This window comes from Dermacentor albipictus, chromosome 1 (assembly GCF_038994185.2).
Source record: "Dermacentor albipictus isolate Rhodes 1998 colony chromosome 1, USDA_Dalb.pri_finalv2, whole genome shotgun sequence".
NCBI lineage: Eukaryota > Metazoa > Arthropoda > Arachnida > Ixodida > Ixodidae > Dermacentor > Dermacentor albipictus.
In genome coordinates this window covers 387,257,825-387,275,764 of record NC_091821.1, presented here as the reverse complement: position 1 = coordinate 387,275,764, position 17,940 = coordinate 387,257,825, and the positions used below count along the sequence as shown (strand labels likewise).

The 17,940-nt window shown below is 43.5% G+C and overlaps 2 protein-coding genes across 8 annotated transcripts in view; one reads left to right on the top strand and one right to left on the bottom strand.

The window, feature by feature from the left end:
• LOC135902476 (uncharacterized) overlaps nt 1–17,940 on the top strand; it is an 867,879-nt gene that overhangs the window by 342,018 nt on the left and 507,921 nt on the right. The window contains exon 4 of one of the 3 annotated variants that reach the window (XR_011511381.1): nt 7,452–8,012. The exons of the other annotated variants lie outside the window; for them this stretch is intronic. The gene's annotated coding sequence lies outside the window, so the exon portion shown is untranslated. Of the gene's footprint in view, nt 1–7,451; nt 8,013–17,940 lie in introns of those variants that run through there. 3 annotated transcript variants of the gene reach the window in all.
• LOC135916969 (calcitonin gene-related peptide type 1 receptor-like) overlaps nt 1–17,940 on the bottom strand; it is a 333,393-nt gene that overhangs the window by 232,930 nt on the left and 82,523 nt on the right. The window lies entirely within an intron of this gene.

The following is a 17,940-nucleotide window of genomic DNA, read 5'->3' as shown; positions in this document are numbered from 1 at the left end:
ACTCCGCTGAATTAAAGCAATCAATGTAAAGAAAAAAGAATTGTAGCTGATGAAAAGAGCGCCTAGCAAAGCTCTGCCGTATCTCCCTCCCCGCGATCATTTTTTTTTTTTTGCCTTCGGCAACCCACACACTAAACGCAGCCGGACATAAATCAGGTTCTCTGCACAAGCATTTTCTTCGTAAACTATTTCGCGTGGGTTTATCACTTTTTACAAAGCGGAATGGTGACTGTCAGCCGGCGGTCGTACTCGTGCTCCCGAAATGACGCCACACTGGCGGCCTTCCAAACGCTTAGTTTTGTCCCGCGTTTATCAGCCATGGCGACATGTGTGAAGGGGGGCCGCACTACTTCGAGGTAGGAACTTGCTGCACATGCATCACAGTTGACAGAGAAACAATTGTTTTTTTCGCTTACAGTGCCTGATGTAGGTGGTGACTTAGTCGGTGTGATTTATTTTTACCTCTGGGGTTTTGGGAGTGAGACGCTGAGGATTCGTTGTTTATGAACGTCCTCTGACAGCTTGGGCCTACTAAACATGACGAATTAGCATGGTGTGACGTGCACTGTAAGCACTATAATGATGAAATATTGATCGTTGACAACTTGGCCCACTGTACGCGAAGCAAGAACAACAACGTGGAATACTGGTCTGTGAGCAACAGGCATTCTTTTAGAGAGCATGTGAGGCACCGCACATTTTATAATCTGCCGACAGGAGGAATACAGCCACACAGCTCTCCATCACTCGCAGGTATACAACTCTTAAGGCTATTTCACCACACTTTTTCTGCGTGCGTATGACAAACACAATCACATATATATAAAAGTGTAATAGCCTATGACCGTACTATCAGAGCATTATGGTATCAAGCATCATAGCATGCACATACGGGTCGCATCATGTTCACGTTACCTGGGCAGAATAAGTGGCCAGAGAAGAGAACTTTATTTTTGTGGCCACCCAAGATTTGATCTTGCGTAACTCGACGCGTGAACCTTCGTGCCGCCGCTCGTGCAGGCGTCGTGCCATCGCCATCGTTACTGCCATCATGGTTTTGCGGTCACGTGGTCGAGTCATCTGTGCCGCTGTTTTTCGCGACAGTTCAAGCTTTCCTTCCGACGGTTTTCGGCATTTTAAATCGTTTGTCTTCTTCTACAAGTGAAGAAAAATAGTAGCGGTATCAACCAGCAGCTGAAATAGGAGGTACGTACAGTCTTGTTAAAAAAAAATGGCTGTGGCTTAGCTAAGGTTAAGCCCAGGATGCGAAGCATACTAGCCTTTATATTAGTTGTTGAACCACTGTTTAGCCTGGTGAACTGCTGTTGCTTGGCTATATTTGGTTCGGCTAGACGAAGAAACAACTCATGCGTTACTCTGCTTCGCCTTCAAGAGTGGAACGCGACAGCGTTCCTGTCGACCCGCCAAGGGGTGTAAGACAATGGGCTACGGCGCCACGACTACGCGCCCCGCATTGGACGCGGTGAGCGTCGAGCAACGCAGCGTTCGGCGCGGCAACGAAATGTGCGCCTGAGCAAGCGACGCACACCTGAGCCTTAGAAACAGCTCGTTTCTAAGGCAACACCGCATTCACTAGAGGCGCTTTTGTACCGCTTTGAAGCATCGTACTCGTGGCTCAGTGGTAGCGTCTCCGTCTCACACTCCGGAGACCCTGGTTCGATTCCCACCCAGCCCATCTTGCTAGAGTTGAACCAAAGCCACCTAGAAACAAGCGCAGCTGCTTATATAGCGCCGCGAGCGACGGCGCGAGTTGGAGCCCCGTTTCTCCTCTGTCGTGACGTCACGGTGTCACGTGGTATGGCATGGGGTCAAAGGTCATTGAAGGCGACACCGCCGCGCCTGAGGAGCTGGGTTGAGCTCTCGTAATATGCTTCGCATAAAACTAGTGCGGCGAGCGCGGCGCGCACGCGATGGTGGCGAAGCGGAAGCCACCCGACCGGCTAGCATGCCGTTTGCAGCGTATGCTGGATGAGAGGGCGGGGGTCTCTGGCGAGCGCTGTCACACGCGATACACTCAAATTTCGCAATTCTGCGTATCGTAATCATCAGTTATTGTTTTCCGGTACTAAAGTAAAGGAAAAAGCGCTATGAAGAGTCCTGCACATGCTCGAGCACGGGCACTTTGCGAGGATCGTAGCTAAGATCTGACTTCAGCAGCTTAATGATATATTAAATAACGTGCCACAATGGCATCTCGTATTTGTAATAATGAATGTCACAAGTAGAAAATGAATCAAGAAAGCATAAGCTTTCAGGCTGGCACCTGCGTCTGTCGACGAAATCACAGGGGGGAGCATGCCTTCAAGGCATTGAGTGTGGCTTTGTCTGTGGTACCGAACAACTGCTGTTTGCCCAGGTGCTTGACTGTAAACTAGCCAAGGTCTATGGTTGAAAAAACGATACGTATAACCCATTTTTTAAACTGTTTGTGAAGCCCTTTCTCTCAGAGACGAACGATACCTCAGTAAACTATATATAAAATACTTCTTACAGTGAACCCGTGACAGCCTCAGCACCACCGGTGTGACGCCTTCACTATGCGAGAATCGTATAATCTCGTGGCACTGGTCTACATTACGCGATTCAAACGCGTGGTGCCCAATGCAAACGGGATGAACCTACACTGCCCTCGTGTGTGCATGAAAGTGGGCCTTAACGACAATGAGGCAGTGTGCACGAAGATATAAAAAAAAAGGTGAGGAAGTGGGCACTTTCTAAAATGCCGAGGGAATGGGTCTAACTCAATCGGCTACTCAGGCAGGGGAACGTCTTCTAGTCCCGAAAAGTTTTCATAATTTCACTGTGGGTTTAATTAAAGAACTTCAACGCCAAACGCACTCGTTTGGTCATTCCTTAATGGAGAAGTGCGGCCAACGGATTTGAAATATTCTAACGGTGGTTACAAGCCCTTTCCGAAGAGAGCCTTCGTAGTCGAAATTACTGCTTCTGGTCTTTTCTAAATGGACGATGATTGAATTGCCCACATCTTACAAAAAACCTGGGACAACGCTAGACGACTATGAGAGATGTTAGTTATTTTTTATCATTTATTTTCGTCACACTCAGAAACACATTCAAAATGTTTATCTAAAAGCATAAAGCGAAGGCTCTCACCTTTGAATATGTAGAATAAGATTGTAAAAGGTAATTTCGAAGATTAGGAAAATTTTTATACTATAATGCGCTGCATGCAGGCCAGGCAGTTTCGCCCAGGCTACCGAATTTACTCGCACGAAGCGCCGTACCACGGCGGCCGCAGGATGACCTCGCAGCTGGCAGAACAAACGCTGCACTAGTTATTCACTAGCCCTGTTATCAAAGGACGCTTGAGAGTAAGAGGCATGCTTCCCTCGCCCTCTTTATCCTCGGCGTAAACGAGCAGCGGCACGCACCGGCGGCGGCAGCGCCGCGATAGCGGAGCGCAGCCGCTCCCCTGCTGTTCACGGTGGGTTCAAGGTTTTTGACCAAGACTGTACGTAGCAGCGCTTCAACCAGTAGTTTGATCCGTGGAACCCTTCAAGTTTGCTTTCCGAACAGAGGCGCCTTACTGTTCTCTGTGCTAATGTAGATGCTCACCACGTTCAATCTTAGCATGTCATGTAGTCATCTTAGCAGTCAAGTACTTGAACCCAGCGGCCAAATGCTTTCAAGCAACCGTCGTTTCCCTATATATCCTCATACATTCGAGAGGGAGGGGCGGGGTTGGCAGACTTATGTATACGACATGTGTTAGCTTCTCAAATTCTCATGCTGACGAAGTAACCCGAAATGTAATAATTGCTTCAGCGGCAATATAGACCACGAGGCCACAACATCGTGACTGTCATGCCAAAAAGGCAGAACGCCGCATTAAAGGAAGCACCTTACGATGGCTTAGGGAGGAGTGCTGCTGGCCGTCTCCCGGAACCTTGCAAGCGCGGTGTGGAGTTGAATATAACTCTCGAGTAGTCAAAGTTAGCTTTACCCATGGTTGTCCGACAGACCTTACGAAGAGTGACACGTACAGTCAGAGTTTGTAACAGCAAGATATTTTCTTTATAGAGCAGCTGATAATGATCGTCACTGGCGATGCTTCGGTTCCTGTGCTTTATGTTACATGTACAAGAGTTTATTTTCGGTAAACTAAAGAAAAAGGAATTGTAAGGTTACTTTGAATGAAACTTGACTTTCATAATCTTACGGGCAGAAAAGTTGAGCAAGAAAAGCCTTCGTTAGTATTATTCGTAGCGTGCCCTAATTCAACCGATTACATGCCAGGTAGAGCTCAAATTTCTCCTTTAGCTCTCCAGCCCTCAAATGTATTAGGCGTACCAGATAAGACGAGAGCCAAAATAGGAAAGTTAATTAAGAGAACACGAAGCGGATATATAGGCCTCACTGACTTATAGCGTCGAATTCCATAACTTTATTGTGCTTTCCATTTCCTAATCAGCGCCGTGGGAGTAACTTTTCTTTGGAGATTAAAGGTCGTAGGTAGACTGAAGAAAAGAGAGACCTGGTTCTTCTCCCTATTCTATCAAATGTGGGATATTTTCTGAGAAATTGCCGTTGTTTCTAATTTCTCTCCACGCTTTACTTTCGATTTGATGCTCTTGCCATTCACCCATTGAATTCAAGGCTCACTTGTATTACTCGGCGGAATATTGCCTTTCGTCGTGAGGTCAAGTTGCTGGGCACATCCACTCCCTTTTGTTTTAGATCTACCTAGAATTTTTAATGACGTAGTCCTCGTAGAGACTAACCGCATTAAGCGTGCCAATAGCCCGTAATTCTGGTAGTTCAAAGGCTACATGGCGCATTATCAACCCGGTAGTCAAGCCATCGGTTAGAGAATATACAATGCCAGACTTGAAGATCTTAGGAATATCTACAGAATCCTTAGTAACGTCGTTTAACTCATAATTTTGTATGATTGGTCAAATAATATCTAAAAATGTACCTCTTCTTTCGTCTATTACTTACTTGGAACGGACAACAAAGTCATTTGGTTTTGTGGACATTACAGCGGAGGAGATAGTGGCCGTAGCTAACGGCATGCCATTCAAACATTCAGCTGGGCACGATGAAATATCCACAATCACCTTAAAGCATTGTATCGATATACTGTGCAAGCCATTAGAAACAAGTATTCAATCTCTCTTCTTATACTGCTACCTATCCAGACTTACTAAAGATCGCCGAGGTTATTCCTATTTGCAAAAATGGGGACCATAATTTGTTATTTGTTAGAAAACTACCGTCCTATAGCTGTCTTAAGTTGCCTAAACACCGTCTTTGAAAAAAAAATCGCATAACGAATCACTTCATTTCTTGAACGTAGATCTATTTTTCTTATTGCCAGCATAGTTTTTGAGCTAAAAGATTGACAAATAGAGCAGTATTAGCGTTGTGTGACTACATAAATTCTCAGTTGAACAACAACACAAGTGCCCTAGGCAAATCTTTAGATGTGCGAAAAGCGTTTGACACTGTGGATCATAACACACTGCTAGATAAGTTAGAATGCTATGGTTTTCGAGGTCTAACTCTTCAGTTTTGCTGTAGCTATGTCAGTAACAAAAAACAACTAGTTGGCATTGGACATATCAAGTCCGACGTTTCGGACATTGTTACAGGTGTCCCACAAGGCTCAGTACTGGGGCCAATATTTTTCTATTTATTTGTAAACGATCTTCCTAATGCCTTAGAATACTTCCCTGCTTTAATGTATGCATACGGCACTGTTTTACTTTGTGTGCTAGACTTCTTGGACAAAACATTCCAAGTGGCTGATAATGAACTTCTAAGTGTTGACCAGTGGCTCGCGTCAAATAAGCTTACTCTGAGTGCCAAGAAAACGAAATATGTTCTCTTTACTTCTTCATGGAAAGCACCTCTAAATGAATCTCATTCGCTTTTCTGAACCGTAATATACTCGAGGGAGTGAGTTCAATTCAATACTTGGGTGTCACACTAGATGAGCATCCTTATTGGAAGCGTCACATTGCATTGCTCTGTAAAAAGTTAAGCAAAGCTTGTTTTATTCTGTACAAATGCCATTATTGCTTCGACACTACCACTCTGAGAGCAATTTAATTTAAGATATTCCATAGATATTCCATCTATCCTACTGTATTGCATCTTGGGGCACCACGTATGTTTCATGTGTAGAACCTATTGTACTTCTTCAGAAAAGGGCCTTCAGATTTATGACTTCTTTAGATTATAATGTTATATCAATGCCACTGTATCGAAGTTTAAATATACTGCCTTTTAATTTACAACTTAATTTTAAAACAACATTAAGTACTCACAATAGCCTCACCACGAAGTGCCCTTCGAGTTTATCAGATTTTTTATACTCCAGAAGCAGTACACGCAGCGCACGCAAGGGAAATTTTGTCTTGCCAAAAATGCGTAATGTATATGGAAAGAGGAGGTTAAACAGCACTGCAGTACTCCTATGGAACAGCTTACCATCGGAAGTAAAACAGGCCAAAATTTTTTTTCAGCATCATTAAAATCCCATTATCACTCACTGCTATTTTCTGCAGAGGGCTTTCATCTCGCTGGTGTATTTATCTGTGTTTTTGTGTGTGTTTCAGTTTTTTTTCATTTGCAGTGTATAGTTACTAAGTACAAATTCTTTCCTGCAGTTTTCTCGTAGCTATTACAAGTACCCTGCCTTTTGTTTACGAATGAATATTTATGTACATATGATTTATTTATACTTGTCCTATTGCCGTTATGATTGTGAATAATAACCCGCACGGATCCCAACTCGTCTTGAGCTAGGGATTCAAATGTCTCATGCAATATTTACTGCGTACTTCACATATCTCGAATAAACTTTGAATAAACTTTCCAAAGGGAGGAAAGGAAGAAAAAGTATTTCGACTCGCTTCCCAAAGTGAAGAAGGGGACATTGCTGCGCTGTTGTGCTCTAGTATTCAAGGAATGCCCCGTATAGACATCTTCATGCACTAAAAGACTCATTTGTCCTTCTTTTCTTAGGCGGGGGCCCAGTGAGCGCGAAGCAAAGGAGATGGTGTAATCGGCTTGCAAGAAGGCGAGAATCTTAGCTAAGTAACTAGAAAGTAAAAACATCGCAAGAAGATGGCCATGAAGCTGAACCCAAATATAAAAAAACAAGAATGTGATGAATGGCAAATGACTGCAAGAATACTCGGCAAACTAGTAAAGAACTGCCGTAAAGAGTTACACACAAGGATACAAGAAGAACGAAGTAAATGAGTAGCGAAGGGCACCGTGTTCTCTCAAACCGCTGCGGTGATAAAATACCCAGTGGTGGAATTGATTCTATCTGTTTTTAAATAGTAGTTGAACCGTTTGAAGAAAGAACTTGCTGCCCAGTGCGCGGATATGAGGTCGCGTTGCTCTTTGTGTGACTCGCGTGCTGCTAAAGCTAGTTTCAATCCTGTTCTCTGCAGGTGAGCACACGCTTGGTTTACCCGAAGCTTCGTTTGCCTCTACTGCCAACTTTGTAGTTGCGGGCTGCTGCTGTGTTGCCGATTATACAGCTTGGACAAGTGCGCATGTGCCCGGATTTGGGCCGCTGCTTATGTTCGACTGGGTACGCAGCACTGAGTCTGGGAACATTCTTGGTCAATTCACCAGAATGAGTGTGTGGCACTGGGCAGGTGCCCGAACATGAAGAACAAAAGGCAAGAACTGAAGAACTGGGTGACGGAAAATTGAAGAAGTCAGTTGCAGAGAAGTCTTTGGCCTTGGATATACTTGCGCCAATAAAACGTGATAGTCAGCATCATTATTTACAGAGAAGTGAAGAAGGTGACATCAAAAATGCGGAAAAGAAATAGAAAGTGGAAAAAATGAAACCAGAACATCCATTGGGTGATGAGCGATGAGCCCCACAGAAGAGAAGGAGAAGTGAAGAAATGGAGACAGTTCGATGAACACCAAAGAAACGTTCGCTTACGACCGATTCTCAACATATGCCTGAGACCCGCTGATATTTTTTTCGTTTCGTGCTCAGGGTACTATACGAGAACAGCAAACACAAGCCGCAAGAAGAAATGACGTTACAGGCATGCCGAAGGAAATAGTACGATAAACTACCGACACAATTGTCTTGCACTCAAAGTGCTGTGGGGTCCTTTTTTAGTGCAATTCAATTAAACAGGAGTAATTTACCCACGTAAGGTTCTCGCCATCAGCTTTTGTTTCATTCAGCGCACAACGTTTGAAGTGAATAAGACAAATTTTATTTGAAGAACTCGCAGAACTGATCAGCTTTTGTTACATGCCTGTCCTTGAGCCTAGAAAGCATTAATTAAAGCACACCGCCGGGTCTAGGCGACCCAACGGAAGCGGCCGCACGTCAAATGAACACTTCTGTGCCCGCCGCAATAGCTTTGCGGCTGTGGCATTGCTCGAGGTCACGGATTTGACCGAGGCAGCCGCATTTCGACAGGGACGAAATAAAAAATGGCCGCGTACTTTGATTTAGGTACACGTTAAAAAACACCACGGTGCCAAAATTAATCCTGAGTGCGCCACTACGGCCTGCTTCATAACCTAATTGTGGTTTTGGCACGTATAGCCCCTTAATCCAATTCAAGTTTAACGCTTCTGCGCCGATGCAATGTGTCATTTGAGGCAATGACAACGCTCAACCCTCTCGGAACTTATGAAATATGGCGCACAACAACGCCTCAACCAAACACCTCTCCTTTTGTGTTTTGTGTACTACCAGGCAAACAGCAGTAGTGCACGCAAGGCAACGTTTCACAACAACTCGCCACTCTTGTGTTGAACAGAACGCTGAAGAAATTAAACATTCGCCGTCAACATCACCACTAATTATCGTCAATCAAAGCAAACAGCACAGAAAGCTTCGCTTACATCGATTCCCACAGTGTATGGGATCTGCATTTTTTGGTTCCTCTTTTTACAGTGCCCATCCTCTGAAGACGATACTTTTTGTGTCGGCACGTGCCATATTCGTACATCGCGCTCGTTTGAACTTTCTGCGATGTGCACGCAAGCGCGTCCCGACTGTTATTCGTTGAATGCCTGCTCTGAGAGCGCTTCGGTTGAGCCAATTCCGTGTCTGTCGGCAATATTTTTTAAGAAACGAGAAAACGCACCAGGCGCTTGAGGAAACGAGCACGCACTGTGAATTGTTCGCTTGCGCCAAACGTGGTCCCTTACTGGAAGAAAGGCCGTCATTTTAACAAAAGGAATCCATTTTGCAATGCATTTTCGCATCGGCAGAATTTATTAGCATGCAGTCTGAATCTCCTTTTTAAAGTAGAATATCGCTTGTTCACTATTTTAGAGATCCGTGGCTCGAGCACACAGAGTAAGAGTAAGAGTAAGAGTGGGTTCTTATAGCCAAGCAGGGTGCCTTTTCCGGTCACCAACGGCAACCCTCAAGCATGACCGAGGTTTGGTACAGGGTCTAACCATTTCCAATGCATTGGAAAGATAGCGAGTACAAACTCCCTTCGCATGATATCAGACGTACATGTTCTCCTTCAGACCGCTTGGATATATGAGTCTCCTTTCGTATTCATGTATAATCTCTGTGCCTTGTGCAAGTTCCGTTAGTTCAGGAGGAAACAAAATGCACGGAAGAAGAGGTTTCAAGTTTACAATAACGAATGTCCAAAGATGAGCGACCAGAAGGAGGAGTAGATATCGCACAGAGCGAGATAAAAACGACATATTAACAACGGTTGCTCCGTGTGTGCAGCGTGGTAACTATTGAGAAAAGTTTCCATGCCTGCGCTCCATCATTCCAACAGAGCGCCCTTGTACTAATGGAAGAGGATTAGGTTATCACGGGATTTCAATTGTATCTTCTTTCTCCGGTGTCATTACGCGCGTCTTCTGGCGTAGTCGTAGGAGCCCTTTAATAATACAATGTGGTTACATAGGTTCGCTTCAAGTAGACGTGCAACCACTGGACGACGTTCCGGTTGAAAAGAGAACAGTTGCTAAAGGGGGATAAGATACCTTGTCGAAGTAGCCGGTGGCCGACCGACAGCAATGACGAAAGAAGCGCGCTTCGAGCGTGAAAGCCTGCGTGACAGCTGCAAGACAAGCGAGAAGGTTTTCCTCAGTTGAAATTTTCTGAGAAGTGTTTACCATACGTGACCACGACTGCACGCGCACGCGGTGTACTGCGCGCTTCGTCGAGTGGCGAAATGCCAAGACTTCCGGTAACTGCGAGTTCGAGCGAGCACGGCTGCAGCTCTCTTGCCTGAAGCGGCAGAATAGCGTCAAAGAACGGTTGGAAAAGCCAACCTTCCGCCTACGATCCGTGTAACACCAACTGACCTACCGCAAGATCGACAGCATTTGTCAAGCGTAGCTGCCATGGATAATCTACGTTCACGAAGCCGGTAGTCAAGGGAACAATTCTATACGCGTGATGACTTCAGTATATATAAAGAGGACTACGATGGGGGAGGGGGGTTACGACGGCTCGCTGTAACGTACTGGCAGCAGCAGCAGCAGCTGGTTTTGTCCCTAATTCACTGACAGCTGTGCAAGCAAAACAGCAAAACTTCAGCGTGATTGGGGTATTCACCATAGGACCCAGCTGCGTGTCGCAGATATCGCAAAGCCACCGGCGTACAGAGAACATGAGATTTAGGGCGCTTGGGATAGAGTTTAAGTTGAATTGCATCATGCACCATTACGTTAAGTATATCAGGCAAGAGAACCGATAAACGGGCTCTCATTAACTTGCGCTGCCGTTCTTACAGAGAGGAAGGTACAGAGAATTACAGAGAGATCGAAATCCCAAAAGATTCTGCGCTTGTTGTGGTGAAATAGGATTCGAAAGAATGTGAAATACGACAAAAACAGGAAAGAATGCTTTCTTATTGTATATGATTGTACTCGGCGGCGATTTCACAGTAGCGATTGTACTCAATGGCACCGGTGCCATTCTCGGCCTCTAGCGTTGTAGAATGTATAATTAGGCTAATAAATTTAATGGGCGGATGTCAAACACGCCGAACAGTTCTCCTCATGAGTAAATTTTCCCACTGCGAAAACACACTGAACCCAAAAGATGTTCACGTCATCTTGAGTCCTGCCGCCTCCGCAGGTCGTTCGAGGCAACGAGGCTGAGTGCTTCAGCCACAACAGTAAGTAAACACCTCGAAGGATCAATACTTGATGTTTCATTCGTCTCTATATTTTTCTTGTCCTTCTTTTTGTATCCACATGCACTCTATGTACTCGCGTCAAACAGACACCAGAAAGAGATAACGCAGCGCCATAAATGCTTTGCTAAGCTATACCTATAAACATAATACATTTTCTCACGTAGTTCCAGTGCAACGTCGATGAAGAACCAGTACTATCGTAGGGGAATAGTTTTTCGCCAGTTCCGCATGCAACCAACAAAGATCGTGTAAGATCTTTGGTGCTCCTTCCGGTCAACAAGTCGTGTAAGACGGTCCGCGAGGCCAACATTTTGGGTGTTATTTTTCTCAATCTGCACCGGAAGCCAGGAATGGCTTCGAGAAAGTGCCGCACAATATTTCTGCTCTATCGCCAGTTTAATTCCGTATCGCTCAGCAGGAAATGGTCATTGCACATTCCTGTGCACGTTCACTGGGCATTATCTTTTATTACCGTCTTCATAGCTCCAACCCACTACTTCCGCGTTCTCTAGCGTATTTTACATTGCTAGTTCTCGTTTATACGGACAAATGCGCTTGTCTGTGCTGATTCTGGAATTTCGCTATGGAAGCGTATATAAGCTAAAGCATATACTGCTGGAATGTACTGCAGTTAACCGAAACAAGAACTAAAATGAGCGCTGGCCCAGTACGCGCGCAAGAAGGGAGAAGAGCCAACGAAATAAGTGTTGCAACGATGTGTCACGCCTGCGAACGTGACCAAGAGGGGCGCTGGCTGACACTCCAAGGGCTACATCTAGTGTACAAATGCCCAAGAAAGTGGACGTGAGGACAGCCGCCCCAGTTGCTCACTGGTAGAGCATCGTACGCCTAACGTAGAAGGTGTTTCAGCTCCAAGCTGCGGCGAGGTGTCTCTTCTTCCACATTTGCTTCCCTTTTGCTCTTTCCCTCGGAGTTGGTCAAATAGGCGGACCCTGGAGATGGTGTAATAAAAACTGAGCCGGATCACGGAGGCAGTGCAATATTAAACTGGGCCGATCACGGAGCCTGGGTAAGGCTGAACGTGCAAAAACCCGCTTTAAGGAAGTGCGTGGCCGTCGCGTCTCCGTCATGGAGCCCAACGCACATTCTCAAATCCAAGAAGCCCCTCTGCTGGGCGGGCACGTATTTCTCTATGCTACGAAACGAGGTGCGGAACACGGACAGCTACACGCCGCGTCAGCCGCACGACACAAAACTGCAATAGCAAAATAACGTGGACCGTTCCTTGCCTTCCTAACTAACAATAAAAATCGATCCTCTTGATTTACCTTATTCTTCTCGCTTTCACTAGAAGGAACGAGGCATAGTAACGCAATCGGGATGTGGCTTTTTTCATGCGGCAAGCCGCTTGCGGCATCGTTTATAGAAGAGAGACCGCCCTGCATACAACGCTGCTGTTTCGTATACGTGTAAAACGTGCGGGCGGTCACAACGCTTCCGATCTCCTAGCACACCCGATGCGTGTTCCCTGAGTCATCGAGCGTGACCGCCGCTTTTGTCCCCGAGAGCTCTACACGCCGTCGCACCTTCTGCTGGCCGTACTATTCACGCAAGCTTCGCGTAGCGGCTGTCCGTATGACAGCTTTGGCTCCGCATGTGTTTATTTTCGTGATTCTCCTCCTCGCGCCAACCTCATTGTGTCCCGCCGTCTTGTATGTACAGGTGCCGGGCGTATTCCGAGCCTGGGCGTGACTAGAGTATTAGCAGGGCTGTTTGTGCTTAGTGATAGCGCTTCGCGAAACAAATTTTAGTGCTACGGTATATGGGGAAGGAAACATCGATCCTTAGATTGACTTGGGGTTGAATAATGAAAAGTTGATCGGTTCATGGGAGTTTACGCGTCGCCAAAGAAAAGTGAAGCTTGCTGATATGAGCCTTTAAATTTTTTATTGTCACTGTGTGCCATGTATGTTAAACGGGGACGCTACTTTGCTGGAACGGCTGCTTTAAGAATTTATTTGTAGTATTGTGTTGCCTGTACCGTTATGTATAATAGTGCATATTATACGCATATACGTGATATTTCTACGTTACACATCTAGGGTATGTTATATGTGCGCACCATATGCGTGAGTTATCTGTTTTATGTATATGTTACATATACAAGAACATCAGAGTGTATAACACCATATACGTAAAACACTAAAGCTTCACGAGACGACGACTGGCCGGCACCGCATTCATGTGCCAACATATCCTGTTTATCATGTAAAGTAAGAACGAGAACAAAACTACAAGAGAGGAGCACTGCGGGTAAGCACTGACCGTCTTGGGTTCTTTTAAGGTGCAGCTAAATGTGCATACACGTGCTCTTTTTTTGCATTTAGCCACGACGGATTACTGATGCTGCTGTGGTGGTTCGGAACCCCATGTTCGATCTGAGTTGCAGAGCGGAATAAGTATTGCGCTAACATGGTGTGTCACAGTGAAGCGTTAGAGAAATAATCAGCAATGAAGCTGACGCGAAACAAGAAAATACATGACTCACAAGCATGGTGTTACAGAGCGTGCGCTGATTAGCAGAAATAAAGTGTCGTTTGCATGAGAAGGAAATTAGGTACTTATACTAATCTCTCAAGATAGGACAAACACATGAAGCAAACTGTCCCACGTGTTTCTTTGTAAGTAAAAGACAAGAGAAAAATAAAACAGACGGAAATAGAAAACGGCTGGTGTTGCAACAAGGAATGCGGCAGTTAAGCTATGAACGACAAAGAGAAAGAAACATTAGAACTTATAGTAAAGCTAATAAGCTATATCGAATAATCAGCTAAATCTAATGATATTGAATGAGAGAGATTCGCCAGACCCACATTTGGAACAGTGCTAAAGCCTGAATAGATCTAACAATAGTGAACAGCTTCTTATACGTACGGATATCAAACAGGGAGAAGTCCCGACGAACTTTAACAATACGGATAAGCGCTACATAAGGGTAATAATAAAGAATGTTGAATTGCTAGACGAACATGGCATAACACTAACTGGTCAAACAAGAATACTAGAAGAGTTAAAAAATCATAGATGGTTTGATGAAATTCAGAACAAAACACAAACAGCTGATGATAGAGAAAATAGAGTAACTACATTTCTAACTGCACAAGGCAGATGAGCTACGAAACAAATGCATAAAGAAGAAACAACCACAGAAGCAGACAACTAAGACATGGTGGAGAAACTAGATATGAATCTAAAGGAACAGAATTGGAGCATACAGAAAGATATATAAAGAAGGGCAAAGGATCCTTAAGGCTACAGTTAAAAAAAGGATATTATAAAGAACACGATATGTATACAACATGTTGAAAGAAGCTAAAAACGATAGTCGGAAAGTAATATGTACAGAAATTAAAAATGGCCAATCAACTTGCCGTACACGACAGTGCAAAATAAATAAAAAGAAAAGTTATGTTCTGCAATCTTAAAAATGTAAATTGAGAAGCAGCAACATCACTTCGAGAAACAATGGAGTACCCATTATATAGGTTATACCATAAGTTGACACCACCAGGCACCAAGGGCAACATAGGGAAAATTATGTGAACTTGCTACTAATTGAATTTAATAAATAATAAATCAATGGAAATGAAAGTGGATGAAGAAACAACTTGCCGCAGGTGGGGTACAATCTCACGTCTTCGTGGTGGCGCTAACTAACACTCCCAGAGTTAGTCCTAGCAGTAAAACATCAATATCCAAGAAAGTGGATGGGAAAACGGCATCGTGGTAGCTGGATTGGTAGCGCATCTCACGCGTAATACGAAGACTTAGGATCGTTCCCCACCTGCGGCAAGTTGGTTTTTCATCCGCTTTCATTTCTATAATTGAATTAGTAAGTACAAGTAATTTCCCATATGCTGTGCTTGGTGTCATTGTTTGCTGGCTTCTTATGATGCGATCAATAAATATCGGGCCCCTCGGCTAACCCCCGTTTTTCTCCTATATATAAATGTATATATATATATATATATATATATATATATATATATATATATATATATATATATATATATATATATATATATATATAGAGAGAGAGAGAGAGAGAGAGAGAGAGAGAGAAAATAAACTAAGATCAACGAGAAAAGCAAATACTAAACAATGACCTCTTTCACAGAAGTAGATGTACACAATGTTATAAATATTTCTAAAATTATGTAACTCCATGTCCGTAGGACCTTGAAACTACTCTCATATAAGAAATATGAAAAGTATTGGGCATTTTTCGTAAACTTCATGTATGTCTAAGACGTGGTTATTTTCCCGGAAGATAGAAGCAGGCAAGAGTTATTCTTATTATAGAAGAAAAATTAGCGGACGAAATGTATGAGGATAAGTATCGGGCAATTGCTGTATACCTAATATTAGGAAAAATTCGAGAGAAGTTACTGAAAGACCGGCATTATCATTTTCTTCCTAAACGACTTAAGTTACAAATGTACTATTTTGGATACATTCGCAAGACCACAACGAAAAAAGCACCACAAGAAATTATTACAAAAATAAAACCAGCCAAGACAGACAAAACCAGCTGCGTAATTTTGTCATTGGGTGTTAAAAACGCTCTTAATTCAATAATACCAACTCTGTCACCCTGTAACGACCCCTACAGTCGCAAGAAAGTGAGAGTAATACAATTGCCGCCACACTACAATTCAATCACCTGACAACACGTCATAAATAGGAGAAAGAATGTATGAAAATTATAACGTCAAAATCGCTAAAGCACTAACAACAGCAGTACCATACGTATCTCCTATGATTCTGCAATATCAGAATTTAATAATTTCGGATCTACAGAAGGACAAATTTCCAAGTGACGCCCATGTGCAAGCATTTGCGGACGATGTGTTCCCCGTAATAAAATTTAGGTGGAGAAAGGGCAGAAGAAAAAAGATCACATAGAGTTATAATAATAATGTGTTGCCCAAAAATAAAGAAATTGCGAAACACCGTAAGAAAGCTATCTCACGGACCTAATTTGACCTAACCACGATGGTACACCTCCGGTTAGAATCGCAATTAAAGCGTCAGAATGCGCATGCTGCTGACACCATTCCTGCCTGCCTTATCTTCTTCGTGCCATCCTGTCTTTGAAAACGCGTTTCTCGGGTTTAACAGTGCTACTATCTGAAACGCGGCCATCTTGGTTAGGGCAAGTTAGCTGTGTCGAAAAAGCCTGTCTACGGAATTTCGCATATCCTCTTCACGTTTATTAATGATAAATAAAATATATATGACGATAGGAAAACAGCACACAAGCCACCAGCCAGAGATTCAACTAGGAACAGAGAAAAATATAGTTGCTCAAGAAACAAACATTCTAGGCATTGTATTGGGCCCAGAGAGTTAACTTTCTCACCACACATTCAATGCCTGAAAGAAAAAAAAGTATCAGATGCATCTGGTAAATTGAATAAAACCACGAAAGATGACAAAACCCCAAATACTACAGCTGATAGATAAGACAGTAACCGAGCGACAGATTACATACGCTTCACCGGTGAGGAGTAGTAGGAAAGTTACAACAGTAAAGAAGTTAAAATCAATGCAGAGATTGCCAACCATTAAATTTAACGAACAAATCTTTCGAAAGGATTTAAAACTTATTGCTCAATGTTCCAGCCAAAATTGTACCTTTACGTTTAAGAATAGAAAAGAAAAATTAATCTTAGAGAATAATAAACGAAGGGAAACAAAACTTCATTTGCATCACCACATCCTGTACAGACAATCGAATCCCGCATATATACTACTACTGGCAGGATATCCCCTCAAAGCAAATTAGCGTCCCTTTCATACAAAAGGATGAAGATGCATGCAGAATATGTAATTTGTACAGATGGATAAGAAGACAAACGGGCCCGTTTGGTCATTGCGACAAGCTCTGCATTCACTTAAGGTGATTTCAAAAATATGCGCGCACTAACTTGCTTAACACTTTGCGAACTCAACCGCCGACCGAATCAGAAGAGAAAAAAAAAAAGGAACGGAAGAAAAAGGAACTACGTGGGCTTACATATATCGAAATCTCGTTTATACGTTTCCTCGAACTTATACTTTATTACACGCGTAGAGAACAACTCAGAGAATATATTTCGTCTCGTAGTTTAGAAATGCAGTTTCTACTCCTTTCTTCCACGATAATTATCCTAAATAGTCTCAAGCGCCATCGAAAATGCATTACGAAGAATCACAGATATCCATAGACTCCGTTATTTTCCTTCACTTCACTGACAACTATTGGATTCATAAAAAGTGACAGTGAAGTAATTCAACGAAATTCTCCAAACAAAGGTAGCCCGTTGATTCACCCCGCAGGTAATTGTTTAATGCATTTTTGTCTCATGCTGAGGGCGGGCTCTTATACAGTGCACTATTGAAAAGCTCATTTCGAAAATTTTCAGTCGAGTTGCTAGCATCCCCAGTGCAAAATAAAGCACTCTTGCAATTTTTTAGTGGAGGAGACGATAAAACTGACGCATGGTCAGGACCGCAGGAACGAATTCGACAGAAATAGGATGTCGCGTGTCTGCAACCAGTAAACAGAAGTTAAGCAAAAATGTTATTGGCATATGACAAGGGCCTGGGTTCCTTATTAGACTGCATAGAGGAGTTAGTACTAAAAGACATCAAACTCACTCTCGGCAGGGCTACCAGAAAAGGAATAAAAAGAAAACGAAAAAGAAATAACAGGTCAAGCATGTTGGATTCGACGAATGGCTTCTCGATTTCTTCATTGCATTCAGAATAC